This window comes from Cupressus sempervirens, chromosome 3, assembly GCF_028749045.1.
Source record: "Cupressus sempervirens isolate cs-2001-9-10 chromosome 3, ASM2874904v1, whole genome shotgun sequence".
Taxonomy (NCBI): domain Eukaryota; kingdom Viridiplantae; phylum Streptophyta; class Pinopsida; order Cupressales; family Cupressaceae; genus Cupressus; species Cupressus sempervirens.
The window spans coordinates 645,427,742-645,453,629 of NC_143120.1; positions in this window are offsets into that span (position 1 = coordinate 645,427,742).

The following is a 25,888-nucleotide window of genomic DNA, read 5'->3' on the forward strand; positions in this document are numbered from 1 at the left end:
AAAGGTTGACAAAAGGTTGTGATACAAGAAGAAACTCCCATAAAAAGAAGCCTTGGGATGATAGGGAAAGTTTCTAAAGATTCCACTTTGTCCAAAACATCAACTAAGGAATCCCCTATGTAAATCGTCTCTGATCACTCTCCTCCACATCCTAAAATTACAAGCATTCCCAAAAATCCTAATGAGGAATGTAGGGATGAAATCAAAGAAAATACAAATGATACCCCAGTAGGTCAATCAAATATTTCAAGTAGTAAAGATGAAACTATTCTTGAGAAAGACTATCCAAACACTGCCCTAGTTCCCCATAAATAAAAATGGATTAGTGGTTTTGTAGAACATTTTTGGAAGGAATAGAGAAAGAGGAAAATAAATTATGAAGAAGATAATGGTTCTATTACACTATAGAAACTTCTTTTTTAGTTGTTAGGACAACATATGTTTGCTGAGGCCTTATGGGAAGAAGAGAGGAAAAAGATGAAAAGTCATAGCATCTCAAGGTGAAGAAATCATAGATTTAAAGGAATAATTAGCAAGTCAAAAGCAACAAATGGATCATGCCCTCAAGTTGGTTGATTAGATAGTTGCTTGTAGACCACTGCCAAGAGTTTATGCTCTTTGTTTAAAAGAATAATTTCTTTTGTTTCAACTAATGTTAACTCTTAAGGATATTAATGCAGAGTTCAAATCAACACAAAATTTTTATGGACTATATCAAACTTAGCAACCTTGGTAGCAGAATTTTCTTTGTGAATTGTATGTTCATATGTTCATAATTTTGTTATCCCTTTAGAGACTCAATGGAATCCCTTGCTCTATATAGGGGATATACATTTAAGATCCCTCCCATCCTAGATGTCCAATGAAGCAAACTATGGCAGGTAGCTAAATAATTATAGGGATGAAGAAAGGATAGAGCCCTTGCCTTTAAGAGCTGAGAGTAGCAAGCCATACATAGTTCTTAGGGATTGGTTCACATTAACTTATGGAAAGAAGAATCCATAAGTAAGAGATAGAATCTTTGTTGCAAGAATCAAAGCCTATGCTAATTATGAGAACTCACCCTATTTTTCCTTCCAGAGAGCTATGATTGGTGTTAGAAGTAGATGGGCCAGATTTCCTGAGTCACTTAAAAAGTTAGAACCACATAGTCCCATCAACTTGGAGGCAACACTTCATAGGGTTGCAAAGTATCTAGAGTTAGGGAAGCAGGCCAGACTAGAGCTGTGGTGTCTCCTAACCATGTAGCCTCCAATGCTCCTATGACCTTTATATGAAATTAATGTCGATAGACTTGACAAGCTATAGGAAGATCACAGAAGGGAAGTGTGGGAAAGAACAAGAGGATTTTACTATACCTTCAAGAGCAGTAGGAAAGGAAGGACTAAGATTGGAGAGTTCAGGTCATTAACAAGAAAGTGCAATGCTTGAGGACAAGCATTAGTTTAGCAAGGGGTAGATGATGAGGCCAAATATTGCCTTTATTTCATGATAGTTTTAAAACACTATGTTGATACTCTATTTTATTTTTGTCAAAAAATTTGTGGACCTATGTTTACCAAAACCTATGATAAACCTATGGGTAGATACTATGCCATCTTTTGGTAGTATTATATATATTATGCAATATTTCATATAATTATCAAAATGTGTGTTCTTATATTTGAATTTAATTTGAAAATGCTTATTTGCAATTATCTCTATATTATAACTAACCTATTAGCAATGAAGCTAAAAGATGATTGGAAGAATTCAATGCTGAGCACCAAAAACATTCAAGGAGAAACAAATGCTAAGGTGTAGCCATAGTAGAGTAAAGTTGTAACAATTTCAAAGGACACGACAATGAGTATGGAGGAGCTATCAAGGCTTATTGCATTCTTTGCATTTATTCCTATGGCGAGTAGATGCTTAGATTTTATTATTCCCAGCTTAAGCTGTTATCTCTTCTTCCCACCTTGAGTTATTATTTTCCTTCTTTCTCTCCTAAGGATTTATAGCTAGGTTATTTACTTTTCTATTATGGGAATAAGTGTCAATCTCCTATTTATAGGAATCATCCCAAGTGTGTTAGTTTAGCCAGTTAGAAGAAAGAGTTTATGAGAACAGTTTGTTAAGTTTTAGAGTTATGTTTTTATAGTTTTCTATGTTATGTAATGAATTTTTGAAGTGTAATTAAATAGCTTTTTGCTTCTATCTTGTGTTAGTAGTTTAGTTGAAGCTAACCAGGGGGGCCCACTTAGAAGGTGGATTAGGTTATGTTAGTATAGATTTATTTCCAAGCATTTTTAGTATTGTAAGTAGAAGTTGTAAGTTCCTTTCTATAGCATCACACTTTGTGAATGTTCTTGCAACATATGTGAGAACAGTTATAGTGGATGAACTGAGTTAGAATATTTGTTAGCCTTTCATTTTGTTTCTAGTATTCATAGAGTTAAGTGTGTTAGTTTCCTATAGCAATAGTGTAAGTTCTTTTCCTTGCATTTTTCTTTCCTACAACATAAGCTTAGTGAATCATTAAGAGACCTAGTGTGCATACTGTACTGATAATTTCAAGTATACATCCCTGGGTTGACAAGATTAAATGCACCTCATAGTGGAAAAAATAGTCCTTAGTTTGAATATATTATTCCTAAGCATGGCCCAGAGCATGACTATGATACACCTATTGTGAGGCAGACCACTTAGAATTTTATGTATCTGGTTAGATAGATACTTAAATAAATTATTTGATGTATTAATTATTGTGGTACAATCAAGTGCTCATCTCCTTGATTTGTACATATCTAGTACATAGTAGTATGGAGGCATTTTTACATTTTTAGTTTCTCTTATAGTTTTCACATTGAAAATGGTATTTTATTACACACACACAAACATCATATCATGATGAAAGACTAATTATCATCTCATCACACATAGTTGTGACATCTCATCATGTGTAGTAAAGACATTGCATCATATGATGAGATGAAAGACATGTATCTTATTGTGCCATTAATTGGTAAAATACCTTTCTAGTTTCAAGAGTTGTATCATGTAATGAATTATTATATTACACTCCTTCTAGTGTTTCATCACATGATACTATTTGGAAATCATCATACTATGGACAATACAAACTTTCATACTCTTTTAAAATTTATGCATTGGCTTTTCAGATACCCATTTGGAAGTTGCATCTTCCCACTTCATAACACATCAAATATAAGACACTTTGGGTTGGCTATAAATTTTATCATGTTATTATTGATTTTTTTAAAGAAATGAGCTTTTATGTTTTATGATTTAGGAATTTTTATCTGAACACTAAGACAAATGTTATACCTAATGCTAGTTTAGATGATGTAATTAACTTTTCTTGATTAATCAGCTAGATGGAAATGTATGCATATTGTAGGTAATGGGAAACTTTGGAATCTTTGGTGAGTTAGTTAACTCTTCCATTTGTCATCATAATGATTTATTTATACATGTATCTATGCTTTAATTAACAAAAAAATATGCTAGTGTATGTTTTATCCTTGTTTCCAAGGATTTCCAGGCACACCATTACATTTGGTAGTAGAGCCCATGTTCAAACATTGGTATCCTTGTATTATGCTCCTATTATCATATTTGAATGTTGATTTATTTATATATTGATACTTTTATCCAATATTTTTTTATGATATAGTCATGTATTCTTTTGTGAGGTTAGAAACTATGAGGAAGAACAATGCAAGGAATTTTATGAAGAAGAGAATAAATAAGAAGGGGAAAGAAAGGGAGATTATTGAGGTTGAGTTGAGGAATTGGCTCCATTTCTATAGGATCTCATAACTTAGTCGGGACCTCATATCAAGTGTTCTCAAAATGGAAATTCATAGTTACAATGATAATAGGGTGGAGAATCCCATATGTGTCATAATAAAGAAGGGATATTCCCATATGTGTGAGAATAAAAAAGGGATATGATAGTTTTAACATTCTTGAACACCACTCAGATCTACAAGAGAACACATGAGAGATAGGACACACATGAGAGAGATGGTTTCATGAGATGAGGATAACATTTGATTGGACATAATGAGATACCTTTAGTAGTCTAAACCACCTTTGTTTGATAGAAAGGGAAGTGATAGAGGGAAGTGATATTAAGGTAAAAAATTAGGCTCTTGGACCTAGGATATTTCTTTTCTATGCATCCTTATGCAAGAAAAATTAGATCAAATTACATGGTTATGCACTTGAGAGATCATGCTTCCACCTAGTGGAACATAGAGAAGAAGAAGCTCTAGATTAGTTTGACAGATCTTACATGGGAGATAGTTGAGGATAGGTTCAGAGAGAAGTTTCTACCTTCTCCACATACAAAGACTTAGGTAGATGAGTTTCATAGGATTAGACTATTGACAATTGGCTAATAAAGATATGTAATTGTTGTCATTTATGGAAACACATGATGTACATTCTTGTAGAAAACCTCAAAAATAAAGATACTTAGCTTTTGGTACTCAGAAACTTGTCTAAGTATGAAATTTGTTTACAACAGTGTATTGTTTTGTATGTAACCTATTGTTAACATCATATTATGATTAGTAAAGTTAAATGGAGATAGTATACATGTTGATAATGACGTGTATAACCTCAAACATCATTATAGACAATATGGAAAAGAGATATTCATGTTTTGCTACTAAAATAGGACAACACAATTAAAGGAAAGGAATTATTTTATTTACAAAATAATTACTTGACTAATTAGGGCCAACATCCTAGATGTTTACTCTAAGTTGGAAAAGTCTATTATGGTATTAGCTGACCTAGCAAAAATTTATGAAAACGCATGGATTTATGCAAAGCACATCTTGTGAATTCAAGTTTGTATCAAGTGTGTAATTGTGATATGCAATTTTTCCATAAAGTGATATATGTGAAGTTGATTTTGTGATCCAAGATCTAGTTGAGGTTAGAGATCAGTTAAGAAAGAAGTTACAACACCTATATACCAAAGGAATAATTACTTGTTTGGGTAGTGATCACTTCTTGTAATTGGAAATGCATGTTTGGATAGTAGGCTCATCTTGCATCTACTATACTACAACTCCTAATAGGGTTGGAATCTCCTAATAGGCATTCAAAGTCTCCTAACAGGGACTCTCTATACTGAATTTTCTCATTGACTCCTAATAGTGTCCATCCGCTAACAAGGAACAATATATCAACATATTATCTAGTGGGTATCATAACCACTTGGGTTTTCCTTTAGCCAGGGTATCCCTAGTTAACAAAACATGGTGTTATAAGTTATCTTTGTGCACGGTTACTGTTACTATTCAATAGTATTTGTTTACTTTCTTATGTATAGTTAAAAGTAATAAATAATATTGAGTTGGTGACTAAAGTTTATAAATTATTGATTCACCACCCTCTCTCAATTATTCCCATTTATAACAATTGGTATCAGAACACCATTACTTAGAAGAGGCTTAATAGCTTTAGAAAGATCCCTATGGATATGAACAGTTGATGAAGAACCTTGAAGAGACACTTGAACAAATTGATCTCCTTACTAAAGAAAGAGATAAGTTTAAGGATAGATATGAAGACTCCAAAGTGTATATTGGAAAATTGAAGGACAAGATTGAACATCTCAAATACAAGCCCAAGTCTACTAAATCTGAAACTAGTGATGATGATTATTCAAAGCTGAAGACAAAATATAAGATCTTGAAGCATGAATTAAATATTACTAGTCTAAAGTTGAATTTGAAGAATGATCCTAACAAAGTTGAATCTAATTTGAAGACTAAAAATACAGATCTTAGAGTGAGTCTGGTGAAGAAGACATCTAAATTTGAAATATTGAAAGAATACCATGAAGAACTTCATAAGTAAAACACTCTTGTGAAAGGTGATTTAACTCAGTGCAAGAAACAACTTGAAAATCTTTATTCTACTAAAGAAAAGCTTAATGATTCTATGTCAGTACAAAGACCTTAGTTATCTATTTAACATGTCTACAAAGAAACCCAAAAATAGATCAGATCCAAAAGAAAAAGAAAAATATGATGATAAGATTGAATCTAGTCAATCTTTTGATAAACCTAAAGAAGTTGAATAGGACAAGGATGTTGGGATATTGGATGAGCCAAAGAAAGTGGAATCTCCTAAAGAAACCAAGTATGAATTTAGAGGAAAGTGTTTCTTACATGTAATGAAATAGGTCATATGAAAAGAGATTGTACAAATAAGTCATTTAATCATGTTAAGGATTTTTATTTTCATAATTGTCATGGTATGGGTCATAAAGAAATTGATTTTAGGAAACCTAAATATGATAATGATAGAAAGAATAGTAGAATGTCTAGAAATACTAACCGTATAGATAGAAGAAGATATAAGGAGAGGATATGGAGAGAAGGAAGACCTTATGAAGAAAGAAGATTTATTGTGTGTTATAAGTGTAATAACTTTGGAAACATAGCTTAGAATTATCATGCACCTATTGATAAATAGAATCCTAGAAGTAGAACTCTAGTATGTCAATTATGCAACAACTTCATATGTATAGAAAAGTATTGTAGAATGGACAAAAAATTTGGAGATAGAAGGAGCAATGGAAGAAACTTAAAAAATAGAAGGAACGATGGAAGAAATGTCAAAAATGATAGCAGGTATCATGAAAGGAACTCTGAAATTAAGAAAGACAATAAATAAAAAATAAATATAGTCAGTGAACTTCGAGCAGAACTCAACGAGGAATTTTTAAAAGGATTAGACATCTCAGAAGGAAAGTTAAAAGATGATAAGATAGGAAGAGTGAAGTTAATAATCAAGTTTGATTCAATTAAGTTGAATTAAGCTTATTCACAATACTAGAATTTGAAACTTTTTTTAGAGATTGAACTATGGGTAGTGAAGTTGAGAAAAGGTGTATCGAGATAAGTTTAGATAATATCTAAGCTCACTTGAAATTTGGAGCTTATCAGAACTTGTTATGAATGAATTAAGAGTCACTATTGTTACAAAGAAAGTTAATTCAATAGCAGAAGATGAAAAATATGCTTTAGCAGAGAATTTTGTGAAGTGAAGATTGTTGGAGCATTGTCATGATGGAAGAAAGCTATGATAAACTTTAGGTAGCATTTGAAGATTGAACAAAGATTATTGAGCAAATATTTGATTTCAGAATGTGATTAATAGATTTTTAATGTTTGCAAAGTACGCAATTAATGCATGTTCATATTGAAGGAATAAAATGGAGTGCAAACTTGATTATCACTTCATTATGATTACATTAGAAGCATAGAGCACTCAGAAGCAACTTAAAAAGGTGATTTTAAACTAAACCCTATTTTTGGAAAGAGGTATTTTATCATTTATCCACATAATTTCTTTGATAAAGTTTATATTTGATAGAATCATGTATATGTTAGTAGTCCATAATGTTGAGAATGAGGAGAGACCAAAATTAATGGTTGTTTCCATGAAACCCATAGAAGGAAACCCTAATTCAACATTATCCATTAGTTTTAAAAATGTAGTGTATTTGGAAGAAATTGGAAGTTATCTTAACAACAAGCTTGAAACTATTGGGAGTGAGTTTATGAACTAAGATATGGAAATTTTCTTTAACAATGATATAACTGTTAAGCCTAGATTTGAACATTTGAAATAACTATACCTTTCCAAATATTACTTCTACTAAGAATTGGACATCGATTAATGGACTTAGATCATACTAAGTAGAATTCATGATGAAAATTGTGGATGGAAGACAATGTAGTTGAATTTTCAGCCAACCTTATTCATGAGGTAACTGGGCTTAGCAAACAAGGTAGTGTACCTATAGGTGAGAAACTAGTTAAGAAGGTTGAGAGCTACAAAAAAGTAGTTTATAATGGGAAGGCCATGGTGATCATAACCATTTGACAAGATGACATAAGATTCCTAAGAGAAATCATTTCCTACTCTATATGTGAAAGTTCTAAGATTGATGAATTGTCAGCAGGATTTATCTATGCATTGTATAAGATTTGTGTTGAGAAGGAACAAGTTAACCTAAGTGAAATTCTAAGAATGAAACTTCTTGAAAAATTAGAGAAAATCAAGACCAAGAAAGGTGTATTTAGATTTCATTCATTGATCAATCATATATTCTTTCGTGTACTTAAAAGATTTCCATACTTATTAGTTATTGAAATTATGAGTAGTGAGAGATGTACCATAGAGAAGATTACATGTGTATGTAGAAGACATCCAATAGATAAAATCTTGGAGAACAAAAATTTGATAATGAGAACATTTCAGAATGGGGTGAGACAAAGATTCAAAAATGATATATGTGTTATGGTTGATATAGATTTAACTCATATTCAAGCAGTAGAACCTCAGGAAACATTCCTTGATCCCATAGGTTATGAATTAAGTGATGGTGTAGCAATTAGATATGTTGATCTATTGTTGAAGTTTGATAAGGAGCAAGCTGAGTATACATTTTTGAAATTATGAAGAGATTATCCAATTAGCCCATCAAGCATCCTTAGAGAAAGCATCTCACAAGAAGATTGAGACAATAATGAAGAAAACTCTAACTAAGACTGGTATTATAGAAAATGTGTCATAGGAAGTTAGGCAGACAATGAAACAAGGACAAATGTATGTGCAACCTTTATCAGTATCTATTGTAGAAACATCTTCAAAATATAGCATTCCATATGTTGTAGTATCAACTGAACAACCAAGTGAGCCAAAGAGAAAATCATAAAGATTAGTGGAAGGAGTGACCACAAAGACTAAAAGATTCAAGTGACAAGCTACTAGACTAGGAAAGAGACAAAATACATTATTGACAATTGTGGAATCTAGCGAAGAACAAGAAGAATAAGAAGAAAAATAAGAAGAGAGAGTCATCATTTCTAAATAGATAATAGGAAAAGCTAGGCAACCTTAGAAGCCAAAGATTGAGAAGATAAACTCAACCATTGCAAATGAAGGGAACTTTTTTTAGAAGAACACATTTTAGGATTTGTATAATGATATTGAGAAAGATCAGATTGATCTGTACTTTGAGATATATAATTACTAACAATATAAAACTTAAGGATATTGAAGGCACAGTTAATCAAAAAGTGTATGACAGACTTATAGAGAAGAAAGCACCAACTTGAGAAGAGAATATAAAACTTCAGAAGTCTATGATAAGGACCATATGCAAGACTAATGATGAGGAAGAAGTCAAGAATTTGTTGAACAATCTAGCACCTTACTTGAGGAACAAGGTGAGACCATTTTTGCTTATAGTGGGTGAGAAGGATAAAATAAGGAGTGAAACAACTATGGCTATTAGTTAGATGATGACAAAATCCAAGGCAACACCTTCACCAACACCTATAACTTTGGAGGTGTCTGAAAGTGGTGACACTATGCAAATTGACCAGATCAATGTTACTAGTAACATTGATGACACTAACCCTTTGAGAGTTCCAAATAGCTTGAATGTCAAGCTGAGATTATTCAAGATCAATTGAAACAAGTTGATGTAGGAGCATCCTAGGTGTAAGGGAAATCTTGCATCACCCAAAAATATTTTATTTTCAGCCTTTTCTATTTTAATAAGGACTAGTAGACAGGGTGGTTAATATTTTTATTAAGTTTTTCATACGAGATTGGAATGTTCTCATTTTCTATAGGAAGGTTCATTTTAGAGATATAAGCCTACCACAAAAATCTTATTGCTCTAGCTTAAGTATCAGAGAAGTTATTGTGGATTTTCAGTGGAAAAATTTGTAGAAAAATCTTCAAGATCACCATTGGAAGCCTTCGAGTGCTTGAATGAGGTCCAAAAACTCAATGAAAGGGTGCTAGCACAATTTTGAGCCTATAGATCAAGAGCTAGCATTTCTAAAAAGTGGTTATAATAGCCAATTAGAGCAATGGTTTGTGAGTTACGGCCTTCAAAAGTTGGGCTATTGAAATTTCTAAAATAATTTGTCAAAGATGTATTTGGCCGACTCTATGTGTATTGTTAGGGTGTATCAGCCCTAGTTATTAATTTTGAGCATTAGAACCTTCTCAGGTGACATAAAACTACCTAGTTAAGAAAGGCCCAAACATTATGTAGGACAACTCTAGGTGATAGTTCACAGCACTGTCTTGCAGATTATTGTAATTGAGAATTCTAAAATTTTGCATTTGTGGCAATAATAAGAAGTTCATATTTTCTCTCTCTCATTTTTTTTTGTTTCTTTGTTTCTGTTATGAGTTTATGGTACTAAGGAGAGTCCCTTGCATCAAGTGGTATCAGAGCTAGAGTTCTAGAGTGTGTGGACAGATTGCCGACCATGATGCAGTTTGCACCAAGACTATGGTTTGGGTTGAGTGTGTAGACAGATCACTGATTGTGAGGTAGTTTGCACTAGGGTTTCAATAGAAGCATGAAAATGCCTCCTTGAAGAGAGCATGGTGGAAGAGCTACAAGTGTTATACTTGAGGGTTTTTGAGCCCTCTAAAGACAAATGCAAGAATTGGAAGAACAAATGCATAGAAAAATGAATCTTCCCATAAGAGATGAAAGTGAGGATGAGGATGAAGTAGAAGAAAATGCCGAAGTAGAGGCAGTTCTAAATCTAGAGGAAGAGAGGATTTTTAGGGCCATCTCCAAGAATAGAAAAAGACTTAAGTTTGAGGTTCCTACATTTTAAAGAAATCTTAACCCAAAAGAGTTGATCAATTGGATCAATGAACTAGAGGAGTACTTTGAATATGAAGATATTGAGGATCTAGATAGGGTCAATTTTGCAAAGGAAAAACTAAAGGGATATGCATAGATCTAGTGGCAAGAGGTTCAGTTGGAACAAAATAGAAAGGGAAAGGACAATATCACCAAATGGGATCAGATGATAGCTAAAATGAAGTGACAATTCATTCCTATGGATTATGAGCTTGATCTGTTAAAGAAGATGCAAGGAATGAAGTAAGTGAGAAAATCTATTCAAAAGTATCCTAAGGAGTTCTATCAAGTTCTCATCAGAATTGGCCATGTAGAAGCTGATAAGGAGAAAGTTTTCTATTATCTTAATGGGTTAAGGCCTAGCATTTAGGATGAGCTGAGTCTAGTTCAGATGAACAATATTTATGAGGCATACCAATTTTCCCTAAGAGTTGAGAAACTGAGCAAGAAGTTTGATAATAAGAATAGTGGAAGAGGTCATGGTGGAAGATTTGGAAAATGATCTTATAGAGGCCATAATGATGATCAAAAGAACAAGGATGAGGCTAGAATTAGCAACAAGAACCAAAGGGGAAACAATTCCAATCATTTCCATGATTAGAAAAATAGAGATTAGAGAGGAAGAGGTAGAGGATAAGGATCTAGAAGAGGAGGCTTCTATGGAAAATGTTTTCACTGTGGGGAAGAAGGGCATAGAGCATTTGAATGTACCCAATGCCAAGGAAGGATAGATTGAAGAATAGAAGGTCAGGAAAGAGTTGCACATGTTGATGAAGATGCCAAATCCTCAAATTCTAAAGATTCTAAAAGAGGAGAAGTCCTAGTTAACGAAAGAGTCTAGCTAAGTGGTGAACATGAACCTGATCAAAGAAGGAGTTTGTTTTGAACAAGGTATAGATGTGAAGATAAGAGTTGTGATGTGATCATTGATAGTGGAAGTACTAAAAATTTGGTGTTAGAAATGATGGTCACCAAGTTGAACCTGAAGAGACAAAAACACCCACATCCATACTATATTGCTTGGGTGCAAGATGACCACAAGGTTATGGTCAATGAGCAGTGCTCAGTGAAGTTCAAGATTGGAAGCTACCAAGATGAGGTACTATGTGATATCATACCTATGGATATATGTCATATGTTGCTGGGTAGGCCATGGTAGTTTGATAAGCATGTTGTACATGATGGGTGAGAAAATACTTGTACTCTAACCAAGGATGGAGTGAAACATAAGTTGAAGCCGTTGAAGGATAAAGAAGAAAAGGTATGTAGTGCTGCCAAAATATGTTTTGTTGATGGAAAAGAATTTCTTAAAGGTATGAAACATGAGCATATGTGTTTTTCTATAATTCCTAAAGATAGTAAAGAAGAAGTAGAAGAGGTATCTGTAGAAGTTGCATATATGTTGGACGAGTTTTATGATATTATATAAGATAATATACTTGATGGATTGCCCCCAATGAGGAAGATTAGTCACCAGATGGCTTTGGTTCTAGGAGTTAGTTTTCCAAACAAGGAAATGCACAAAATGACACCAATAGAAAGTGAAGAGTTGAACAGGAAAGTTCATGAGCTATTGCAGAAGGGGTTGATTTGAGAGATTTTGAGTCCATGTGCTATAGTAGTAGTGTTATCACCAAAGAAGAATGCAGAATGGAGGATGTGCATAGATTCTCATGCTATCAACAAGATCACCATCAAGTATAGATTTCCTTTGTTGAGGATAGATGATATTATGGATTATTTGAGTGGAGCTCAATATTTCAAAAAGATAGATTTGAAGAGTGGGTACCATCAAATTTGTATCAGAGAAGGTGATGAGTGGAAGACTACTTTCAAGACAAGGGAAGTACTGTATGAGTGGTTAGTCATGCCTTTTGGGCTAACCAATGCACCAAGCACTTTCATGAGGCTCATGAATGAGGTACTAAAGGTGTTTTTGGGTAAGTTTGTCATTGTTTACCTAGATGATATATTGATCTTTAGTAAGACATTGGAGGAGCATTTGATTCATTTTTGCAAGGTGTTTGAAAAGTTGTTGATAAACTTGAAGAAGTGTAGTTTTGTAAAGAAAGAGTTGGTGTATATGGGATTTGTAGTCTCGGGAGAAGGTCAAAAAATGGACCCATAGAAAGTGAAGTCTATCCTCGAATGGCCTACTCCAAGGAGTACGACAGAGGTAAGATCTTTTCATGGACTCGCTATATTTTAAAAAAAGTTCATAACAATTTTTATCAGTATTTGTGGACCCTTGACTAAAAAAATGAGAGGAGATAGGAAAGAGTTTAAGCAAACTATAGAAGCGGATAAGAGTTTCAATCTATTGAAACAAAAAGTTACTGAGAAACCTATTTAGTAATTCCTAATTTTAACAAGGTGTTCCAAGTAGATTGTGATGCTAATGGTACTGAAATAGGAGCTATTTTGAGCCAGGAAGGTAGACCTATTGCTTATTTCAGTGAGAAGTTGAATGATGCAAAACAAAATATTCTACTTATGATTAGGATTTTTATACCATACTTCAAGCATTGAAGAAGTAGAGACACTATCTTCTTCCCAAGGAGTTTGTTTTTTATACTGATCATCAAGTTTTGCAATATTTGAATAGTCAAGGAAAATTGAACCAAAGACATTTAAAGTGGGTTGAGTTTTTGTAGAGTTATACATTTTTTTTGAAACACAGAAGTGAGAAGTATAACAAAGTTGCAGATGCTTTTAGTAGAAGACAACTTTTTCTAACAGAAATGTAGATAGAGGTGGTTGGGTTCAAGGAACATAGTACATTGTATCCAAATGATCCTAATTTTGGTGAAGCATGACAGGCTTGTACAAAACTTGTTACACTTGATAGGACAAAGTGGTTGGATTTTATGATCCAAGATAATATGTTGTTCAAAGGAAGCCAGTTGTTCATTCCAAGAAGTTCAATGAGAGAGAACCTCATCAAGTAGAAGCATAGTAGAGGATTGGCTAGACATTTTGGCAAAGATAAAACTATAGCTTTGGTTACTGAAAATTATTACTAGCCATAGTTACAGAAAGATGTGATGAAGTTTGTACAAAGTTTTTGAGTATGTTAGATGGTGAAAGGAGTGAAGTAGAATACAAGGTTGTATCATCCATTACTTGTACCAAAGAAGCTGTGGGAGGATGTCAGCATGGATTTTGTTCTTGGATTATCGAGGACATAGTGTGGGCATGATTCTCTTTTTTGGTGGTTGAAAATTTTTCAAAGATGGCACATTTTATTCCTTTCAAGAAGACTAGTGATGATTTCCATGTAGCAAAATTATTTTTTAGAGAAGTGGTGAGATTATATGGTCTACCAAAGAGTATAGTTTCAGACCGAGATACCAAATTTTTTGGGTATTTATAGCATACATTATGGAAGAAGTTGAAGAAAATTTTGAAGTTTAATTCATCACACCATCCACAGATTGATGAGAAAATAGAAGTTGTGAATTGTAGTTTGGGAAACTTGCTGAGATGCTTGGTTGGAGATAAACCAAAAGAATGGGATATGATTTTACCATAGGCATAGTTTGCATATAATAATTTTGTCAATAGGAGTATTGGTAAATCACCATTTATGGGAGTAGTCCCAGAAATGTTTCTAAATTGAGGAAGTTGGACAAGGGATAGATAAGTAGTGCTGAAGTAGAAGATTTTGCTAAACATTTGAAGAACATCCATGAGGAGGTGAGGAAGCACATCATAAAGATGAATACATAGTATAAGGCTAAGGAAGATGTGAAAAGGAGATATAAGGAACTTTAGATTGGAGATGAAGTCATGGTTCACTTGAGAAAGGAGCATTTTCCAGTATGTACATATAAAAAGCTGAAGATGAAGAAGTTTGGACCATGCAAGATAGTGATTCTAGAAATGTGTATGAAGTGGAGTTTCTTGCTGAATTGAATATTTCACCAATATTTAATATTTTAGATTTGATAGAGTATTATGAAGGAGGTGATGGAGATGAAGTTGCAAAAGCATGGTGGAGCATTCTAGCAGCTCGTTCGGCTACCAAGGAGATCGAGGAGATACTAGATAGTCATATTGAAAAAAGTACTAGAAATAGAACTTATGAGGAATATCTGGTCAAGTGGAAAGGGAGAGCAACTGAGGATTCATCTTGGATAGCGAAGGAGGAGGTCAACTATCGTGGTTTTCCTTTGAAAACCTAAGACATGATGGGGTCACTTCTCAAATTACCCCAGGTGTCTGATGCAGGAGCATTCTAGGTGTAAGGGAAATCTTGCATCACCCAAAAATATTTTATTTTCAGCCTTTTCTATTTTAATAAAGACTAGTAGACATGGTGGTTACTATTTATGGGAACTTGCTATTAGGGAGACCAACTGAGGATTCATCATGGCTAGCAAAAGAGGAGGTCAACTATCTTGGTTTTCCTCTGAACACCTGAGACATGATAGGGTCACTTGTCAAATTACCCTAGGTGTCTAATGCAGGAGCATCTTGGGTGTAAGGGCAATCTTGCATCACCCAAAAATATTTGTATTTTCAGCCTTTTCTATTTTAATAAGGACTAGTAGACAGGGTGGTTACTATTTATGGGAACTTGCTATTTTTAGTAAGTTTTTCATGTGAGCTTGGAATATTCTCATTTTCTATAGGAAGGTTCATTTTAGAGATATAAGCCTACCATAAAAATTTCATTGCTCTAGCTTAAGTATCAAAGAAGTTATTGCAAATTTTCAATGGAAAAATTTGTAGAAAAATCTCCAGGCTCACTATTGGAGGCTTTAGATTGCTTGGATGAGGTCCAAAAACTTGACAGAAGGGCACTAGCGTAGTTCCAAACCTATAGATCGGGAGCTAGAATTTCTGAAAAAGTGGTTATAATAGCCAATTGGAGCAATAGTTCATGAGTTATGGCCTCCGAAAGTAGGTCTACCAAAATTTCCAAAATAATTTGTCAAAGATGTATTTGGTCGACTCTATGTGTATTGTTAGGGTCTATTAGCCTTAGGTATTAAGTTTGAGCATCTAGAACCTTCCTGGGTGGCATAAAACTACCTATTTAAGAAGGGCCCAAACATTATCTAGGATAGCTTTGGGTGATACTTCACAAAACTATCTTGTAGATTATTATAATGAAGGCACCCACTTGGGTTAGCATATTGTAATTGAGAATTTTTTAATTCCGCATTTGTGGCAATAATAAGAAGTTCATATTTTGTTCTCACATTTTCTATTGTTTCTTTATTTCAATTATGAGTTTATGTTATCAAGGGGTGTCCCCTGTATCACAAATTGAAGAGGAGAAGAGGTTATTAGAAGCAAAAAAGAGAAAAATCAAAGAAGCCAAGAAAAAATTGCTTGAAGAAGAAATGAAAAGAAGAGTTGAGGAAGAAAAGAAGAAGAGAATAGAGGAGGAAGAAAAGAAAGAGAAGGAAAGAAGATAAAAGGAAGAGAAAGAGAAAGAAGAGAGAAGATTTAAAGAGGTAGTAGAGAAGAAGCAAAGGGAAGATGAATCTAAACCATCTAGTTCATCTACTCCACTTTTTCTTGCTAGCCTAAAAAGTGATGATGATGATCAAACTAACTTGATCTCATCTCTAAAAAAACTTATTGAGAAGAACATTAAAGTAAAGAGCCTACAAAGAACCTTAATTGAATTAACTGATAGATTACATAGTACTATAGAAGTCAAGCATACATAGGTTGATCCTAAACAAAGGGCACAAGTAGTGTTGAAATCTTTTGATGAAGAATTTACAAATTTGTTGAATGTTGCAGAGGCCAAAATTTCACATGATGCTAATTTATTTAGCACCATTTGTTAGAATATCAAGAATGATTTTCTAAGTCTTGATACTTGTATCAAGGAACTTCAAAAATGTCAACAAGATGGAAAGATATTGTACATTGAGTTTACCTTATCTCAAAAGTTGACCAAGAATTTTGATAGTAAGATTGAAGGAAAGCTGAGTAAGCTAGAAGCTCTATCAAACCAGATACTACAACCTTCTAATAAGTTGATGACTTTGAAGGATAAGTGGCTAGTGTTCATAATGATATCAAGAAACTAGAACTTTAGAATGAATTTTTTTTGAAGAGGGTATTGGAATTTAGAGAGTCTATTGCTCTGAAGATATCTATTATTGAGAGACAGTTAAGGGAGTGTGTCAAAGCCAATTACACCTATTCAAATTTCTTATACTCCAATCTTAATGCAGTTGAGATTGCATTATATACCCTATGTGCAATTCTCACTTCTACTAAAACAACCAAGGATACATGGATAAAATATTTAAATAGTCTCAAGGAAATTTTTGATGATTGTATGAAGATATTATCAATTTAAGATGATAAACAGAGTTTTTGATAGTAGATGAACAATTATTGACATTCTGACCTTTGTCATTGATGTCAAAGAGGGAGAAGATGCATATGAAAATTGTAAATAAGTTAAGATATGAAATCATATTGAAAGGGGGAGCATATATTAGATGGATAAGTTGTAAAAGATAGTTAATGTATTGTTACTATATTGTTTTGACAAGTTTTTGATACTTAGCCAATTTTTCCTATTTTGTTGCCACTAATGCCAAAGGGACAGATTGTTGACAATTGGATAATAAAGATATGTAGTTGTCATCATTTATGGAAACACATGATTTATATGATTGTAGAAAACCTTAGAAATAAAGATACTTAACTTTTGGTACTCAAAAAATCATCTTATGAAATTGGTTTACAACATTGTATTGTTTTGTATGTAACTTGTTACTGATGTTCATATTAGGATTAGAAAAGTTATATGGAGATAATATACATTTTTATGATGACGTATATAACCTCAAACATTAGTATAGATTGTACAAAAAAGAGATATTCATGTTTTACTAGTGAAATAGGATAATAGAATTAAAGGAAAGAAATTACTTTGTTTACAAAATAATTACTTGACCAATTAGGGTTGACATCCTAGATGTTTACTCTAAGTTGGAAAAGTATATTATGGTCTTGGCCAACCTAGTAGCAATTTGTGAAAAGGCATGGTATTTATGTAAAGGACATCTTGCAAATTTAAGTGTGTATCAAGTGTGTAATTGTGATATGTGAACTTTCTATAAAGTGATATATGCGAAGTTGATTTCATGATCAAAGATTTAGCTAAGGTCAGAGATTAGTCAAGAAAAAATTTACAAAACCTATATACTAGAGGACTAATTACTTGTTTGAGCAGTGAGCTCTTCTTGTAATTGGAAGTGCATGTTTGGGCAGTGGGCTCATCTTGCATCTACTATACTACAACTCCTAACAAGATTGCAATCTCCTAATAGGGATTCAAAGTCTCCTAATAGGGACTCTCTATATTAAATTTTCTCATTTAATCCTAATAGGGTCCATCCTCTGAAAAGGAACATATATATCATTATATTATCTAGTGGGTATCATTTCCACCAGGGTTTTCCCTTGGCTAGGGTTTCCCTAGTTAACAAAACATGGTGTTATGAGTTATCTTTGTGCATGGTTACTATTACTATTCAACATTACATTTTTACTTTATTATGTATGGTTCAAAGTAATAAATAATATTGAGTTGGTGACTAAATCTTTTAAATTACTAATTCACCCTCTCTCTCAATAATTTACATTTCTAACATACAAAGCCTTAGGCTCTACATTAGTTTGGTAGATCTGACATGGGAGATAGTCGAGGATAGGTTTAGAGATAAGTTTCTACCTTCTCCACATACAAAGGCTTAGGCAGATGAGTTCCACAAGATTAGACAAGGAAATGTGATAGTAAAATAGTATGAGTTAGGGCTCTTTGAGCTAAAATAATTCTTGTTACAACCATGATGAGGTACTTCTAGCTCATCACTTTTTTGGGAGCCTTAATGGATGTATCATTAGAGATATATGTATGTACCATCCTAAGACACTTGGATTTTCTTCCGAGAAGGTGAGGCTTTCTAAGAGAAACATAGCTATATGATATAGTAGAAGGGTGGGTACGTAGATGTATAATGTATGAAATACAAGACCATCTTGTACCCAGTCTATACTCTTTAGAGGAGGTTGTCCTTGATGAGCCTCTAAAAGGCCATTATTTTGAGATCCTTTTTATCTTGTTTTATAACAATTATCTTGTAGAAAATTTTATGATTCTATAGTTTTAAGTGAATGAACTTATGTTTTTATGGATATATTATCTATATGTTAAGACATTAAGATTGAAGTATAGATAGTTCATATATGCTATGTTTTCTTGAACCTATGGACTTCTATGGTATAATGAAGGAATATTTCATGCTAATAAATGTTTCCTCAACCATGCTATGTTTGGGTAGATTCCTTCCTATAGCCATAGGATTTGTAAAGAGTGATAGTTTGAACATTATACCTTTTCTAACATTGATGATGAAATGAATATATGCATGTGGAAGTTGTATGCATTCAATATTTTGTAGGTACTTGCTATGCATATTCAAAGTCAATGCTTTAATGCTAAGTCAAAGTCAACCAAACTACTGAATCATCGCAATGAGCATATTATTGTGTGATTTCTATTATGGAAGCACTAGGGATAACTTTAAGAAACCCCCTTTAAAAAAAGTATAAATTTTTGGTGAATCGAACATTAGTTCATGAAAAAAATTAATTTCTATGGGAAAATTTTTATTTTTAAGTGGGAAAAGTTTTAATTTTATTAGTGATTTTTTTCACTCATATGAAAAATCTATAAAATCCTAGTGAATCTTTCATTATTGATGAAGATTGTGGAAAAAACTACACATACCTAGAAACAAAGATTTTATTATTATATGGAGCCTAATTAATTATCAAAATTTAAGGTTAAATTAGACCACTTTTATGATTATTGTTTCCCTCCAAATTGATGAATGGTGGTTTGGAGGAAGCATCCCTATTATTTTTAACTATTGGATGACGTAAAGCAATGGCCTAAATCCTAACTTAAGGTAAACTTTCACAAGGATACCAAGTTTTGAAGAGAGTTTCCAAAGTAAAGACACATGTACCCAATCAAATCTATTTCACGACAAAGTAAGAAAGGATAGAAAGTTTTAGGAAAAGTCTTTAGGATAGAGACACATGTCAAATCTACATACTTAATCTGTAGTGTAAGTTAAATTTGTACCAAATATTGGCGAATATGACCATTAATTAAGAAAATCCTTCAAAATTGTAGGTGAAAATATTGAATTTACTATGTCAAAAAAATAGATTCCATTGGCAAAGTCATCACTAAAATATAAATACTTTTATATTATTATTGGTCATCAATCTAAGTATGGAACCTAACTTTTGTAAAGTGTAGGTGACATGGACACCCCAAAAGTGTAAAAAAAAAAAGCCAAATCTAGGGTCCTCGATCAGTGAGATTAGCCAAATGGTGAATATTAGCCACTAAAGTTATACATGGGAAGTGCACAGAAATAGCTCTCTCAACCTGTTGTATTTTTGGAGGAGTTAAATTATGGTTAATACTATTTCTGTCATAAATTTTATGAATCTTCAATTGATCCTCATTGATGGACTAGTGATCATAGAAGTAGGATGTTGTTGTAGTTTTCCTTTAAATAATGCCCGCTATAGCTTTGAAAGAAGTTTTTCCAAGAGAAAGATATAATAGATTGATTTTCACAGCAACAATGTGTAGTCTTGTTTTTAATTAGATGTAATCTTTTACTATGAATGAATAGAATACAAAGTTCAAGACTACATCTTCTATCTTGATTGTCTTTTCTATTCAATCATCTAAGGAGGCCCACTTGGTGAGTGAATTGATCTGTTAGACTATATTTCATTCCCTTGTTTATTTCTTTGCAAGGTAGAATTTTGTTGTTCTTGCAGCCATTGATAATAGAATCAGTGAATTATTCCTATAGCATAGATGCATAGATATATTTACTATTTGCAACATTATTCTAAGCTCTAAGATAAGATGTCATTTCAGTTCCTAGCTTAAGTCTTTTTCAACATTCCATTTCTATTTTAGTTGTAATGACTTAAAGAGGAATGAAAACATATACTTTGCAGCCACCCTCTCAAGCTTACACTCCTAGGTTGACAAAATGAAACAAAGTCAGTATATTATTCTTAGAAAAATACATGATTCTATCTAATCATGGAGTCACTATGAAAGGATGTCCAATCCTTTATTACTAAGGTATTAAGCTAATTAGCCATTTTTGTCACCATTGCCAGGGAAGGTGTCAATCTAATTCAACCCTAAAGTCATTATGTTAGTTTAGATTTTGCATTATTTTGCATGCATAGAAGAAGAGACATCCTTGGGAGATTTCTTCCTTGTAATATTAGGGGAAGACATTTTTAATCTTGAACCTAAAGAACCTCACAATGAGAAAGAAGAAGAACCTTTTGATATCCATTATTTTCTACTCAATAACAAATACCCTTATTTTCTGATGAATCTTTGCATTTGAATGATCTCTTTGCTAAACCCGAATACCAAGATAATCCACTTGCTCAACTTCAGCCTCAACCAATATTTCCTTTTCTTATCCCTCCTCATAATGGTAACCAAAATTTCAAGAACATACCTACTGCTAGACTTCCCAAGTTTTATGGCCTGATCACTAAAGACCCTTAAGCCTTTCTCTTTGAGTTTGACATAGTTTGTAGAAGTTATGACTATATAATTTATCCCCACAAACTAAATTTGTTTCCTTCTACTCTCAAAGAAGCTACTTTGAGATGACTCATGGGGTTCGGTGCCAATGCTGCAGTAGATTGGCCTACAATGAGCAACTTGTTTCTCACAAAGTATAAGGAATATTGTAGGGGTTAAGATTTTAAAGGGGATGACATTTTCAAAATGTCCCAAAATGACGATGAACCCTTGGAAGATTATGTTTTCCAATTCATGTTCAACCTGCAATGTAATACACCACATCAATTGAATGAGGAATCAAAGAAATATCTTTTTCTAAGAGATGTAAATGATGGAAGCATTGAAGCTCTAGATCTTATGGCAGGAGGAGATATCACTCAAAAGACTTGGAGTAATATACAACAACATCAATTGAATGAGGAATCAAAGAAATATCTTTTTCGAAGAGATGTAAATGATGGAAGCATCAAAGCTCTAGATCTTATGGCAGGAGGAGATATCACTCAAAAGACTTGGAGTAATATACAAAATATATACTTGAATTATTAAAAAGCTACTATGAAGAAAGGTAGGGGCCTTAAAGATTTACTACATAAGTCCAATAGTACTTTAGGAGTATCCAAGATGGAATTATCTAATTTATTATCAGATTTCAAGAAGGACATCATTAATGATGTAGCCACTTAGCTAGACATCATGCAATCTAGAAGGAAGAAAGATGAAGCTAATGCCATGTTGACTGAATACCATCCACATTATAGGGAAAAGAAAAGGCAATCTAGATGTAAGTCTTTTGCAAGTGTGGACACACAACTAATGCCTACTGAGTTCAAAGCCATTGATGAAAATAGAGAGGTGCTTTATATTGCTCAATGAAGGCCATGGGTTCAAAGACAAGGTATGTTACAAGATCCTTTTTAATGTTATAATAATAATGATAATTAATGGATTTTTTTTTAGAATACTAGTTTTAGTGGAAATAATAGTTGGAAATAGCCTCAATAGGGTTGGTAACAAACTTAGAAATAGAATACCCAACCTACTCAGCAAACCCTACTGCCACCACCTCAGTAATAAGCTTTAATGCCTTCTCCTATAGCCACTAATACTCCTCCTAAGAAGACCCAACTACTAGTTAAGTCTAATCCTAATCCAAAAAATACTAAACAATAGGCTCAATAACAAAGCTATGCCATCTCATTGAGTGATATTCACTTAAGGCTAGGAACCACTCTTCTTGCACCCCAAAAGTCTATAATAACTAAAGTTGAAGATCCTCCAATTGAGCATACAAATGAGTCAAATTAGAAGACCTCTCCTATAGCCAAAGAACCTCCATTTCCCCATAGGTTGATAGAACAAAACCAACCTATAGAGAACCATGTAGCCATTAATTTTCTTAATTAGCTAAAGCAGATGACAATAAAAATACCATTATTATATGCTATTAAGAAAGTCCCTACCTATACTAAAGCTATTAAGGAAGCATGCATTAAGTAGCTAGGAAGGAAGAAGAAAGATCCAAAAACCATTCATGTCCTAGGAAAATTTTCTGACTTAATGCTAGAGAAAGTAGCTGTACCTAAATACTCTAACTTTGAGACTCCTATAGTTACAATCACTATCCATGGGATTCAAGTTCAAAATATTCTAGTTTACCTAGGAGCATCTATAAATGTTATGATAAAGGAGGTATGATCTTGACTGCATATCATTGGCTTCAAAGAGACACTAACCATAATTTAGCTTGTTGATAGCTCCACCATTAAGCCAGATGGGATGATAGAAGATGGCATACCTTAAACTCTTGGGAGTATCTAGTTGATTTTTTTGTTCTCCCCTAAAGGCTAATATGGGAGGATATCCTTTAATTTTAGGAAGAACCTGGTTGGCCATTGTAGATGCCTATATAGCTTGCCCATCTAGAAATATGACAATATCCAATGGTATTCATACCAAGAATTTGACTTTATACTGCCCTAACTCAACCATTGTTACTAGATGACCAAGTAATCTAGCTAGACTTGGGTGATGATGATCCAAAAGTCAATTTCATCCATCAGTTGATGATGATAGGTAGAGAATCATTCATACCTGCTCAAGAAGAAGATGAAATAATTTTATCCATTATTCTGAATGAATATGGAATAGAATCTCAAGTGTGTTCTTAAGATGAATGTATCTTAGAGACCATATTACCATCCTTGAATTCACCACATCATTTAGAAGCTTCATAGTTTCTTCACTCATTATTACCTCATGAGATGGATTCTTCTCCTATTCCCCAATTATTTATGGTAGATAAGGCTATTAAGATGGAAGTTGGTCTAGGCAAAGAATTGAATGTAAACAATGCCTTATCACCCTCCCAATAGAAGATTATGTTGTAGTTACTACAAATGAATCAAAGAGAATTTTCTTGGGATTACATGTACATGAAAGGATTAGATCCTATGCTTTGCACTCACAAGATTTACATCAGCCCTAACTTCAAACCTGTTTAACAGCCTCAGAGGAGAGTTAACCTTGCTTTAAAAGATATAGTTAAGAATGAATTCGCATAAACTACTAAGTTTTGGTTTTATATACCCCATTTCTAATAGTTAATGGGTCTCACCCCTAGTTATAGTACCTAAGAAGGGAGGAAGATGGTGAGTTTATGTAGATTATGGGTAGCTCAATTCAACCACTAAGAAAGATCATTTCCCCTTGCCATTCATAGACCAAGTCCTTGACAACCTAGCTTGGAAAAAGGTATTTTTCTTTTCTAGATTGTTTTTGTGGTTACAATCAGATATAAATAGCCCTAGAGAATAAAGAAAAACAACTTTTACCTACCCATGGGGAATGTTTTCCTACATAGTCTTGCCTTTTAGCTTATGCAATGCCTTAACCACATTTCAACGAGCTATCATCAATATCTTTTTAGACTTTTTTGCTAATTGTATGGAGATATACATGGATGATTTTACTATGTATGGTGCTACTTTTGAGGAAGCAAAAGAAAATTTAGAAATGGTACTCAAAAGATGTTAGGACTATAATCTTTCCCTAAATAGTGAGAAATTTTTTATGATGATGAAGGAAGGGGTAGTACTAGGCCATTTCATCTCATCTAAGGGAATCCAAGTAGATCTAACAAAGATTGAAGTCATTAGTACCTTGCCTATGCCAAAGAAGTAGAATGATGTATGTAATTTTTTGGGACATGCTGGATACTATATAAGATTTATTAAAAAAATTAGTCAACTTGTAGCACCCCTCCACAACCTACTCAAAAAGGATTCTAAGTTTACTTGGGATTCTGATTGTGCTACATCTTTCCTACAACTTAAGGAAGTTCTTACCAAAACACCTATTCTAAGAGGACCCAATTGGGGACTTCCTTTTCACATCCATGTAGATGCCTAAAACTATGTTATTAGTGCCATGTTAGGACAAAAACTAGACTCGATTGAACATGCCATTTATTTCATCAATAAGAATTTGCAAGGTGCAAAATTTAATTACATAGTCACTAAAAAGGAATTACTTGTAGTCATCTATGCCCTTAATAAGTTTAGGCACTACATTATTGGATATCAAATATTTGTTCACACTAACCATTCTGCTATAAAAGTTTGGTGAATAAGCTTGCAATATCAAATGTTTTGGCTCATTGTTTGTTACTCATGCAAGAATTTGATATCACTATAGTTGATAAACCTAGCAAGGCCAATGTGGTAGCTGAATTTCTCTCTTGGCTACATGTCCCTAATAATACTACAACCATTGGTGATAGTTTTCTAGATGAGCACCTTTTTCTGTTGTTAGCACATAATCCATGGTATGCAAATATTCCTAACTATCTCACCCTAGGTAAAATGCCACTTCACTTCTTTGCCAAAGAAAGATTACTACTAGTAGAGAAGAGTTTTAACTATTCATGGATTGTTGGATTTATGTTATATACTAGACCTAATCAAGTCATGTGTTAGTGTCTAAGAGAGAATGTAACATATGATGTCTTAAAGGCATGTTGTGATGAACCTTGTAGAGGTTACCTTGTGGAGATATATGAAGAAATGTGACAAGTGGCAACAAATGGGAAGACCCAATAAATCAAATGAAATGCCCCTATAGCCTCAAGTGGTATTTAAACCCTTTGACAAATAGGGGATTGACTTTGTAGGACCTATTGAACCTTCTTCACAAGGCAAATCATACATTCTAGTTTGCATTGACTATGCAACTAAATGGGTTGAGGCTAAACCCATGAAGCACCCAAGGGATATCAATATGGGAAAGTTCTTGTATGAATCCATCTTTAAATAGTTTGGAGTCCCTCGAGAATTGACATTTGATTAGGGGGCCCAGTTCACATCAAATTTGATAACTGTTCTTATGAAGGAGTATACTATTAGGAATAGTAAATCATGACCTTATCATCCCCAAGCTAATGGTCAAGTAGAAGTTACTAATAGGGAGCTAGAATCAATCCTCACCAAAATAGTAGCACTCCATAGGAAGGATTAGGCCACATGTCTTCTTGAAGCTCTCTG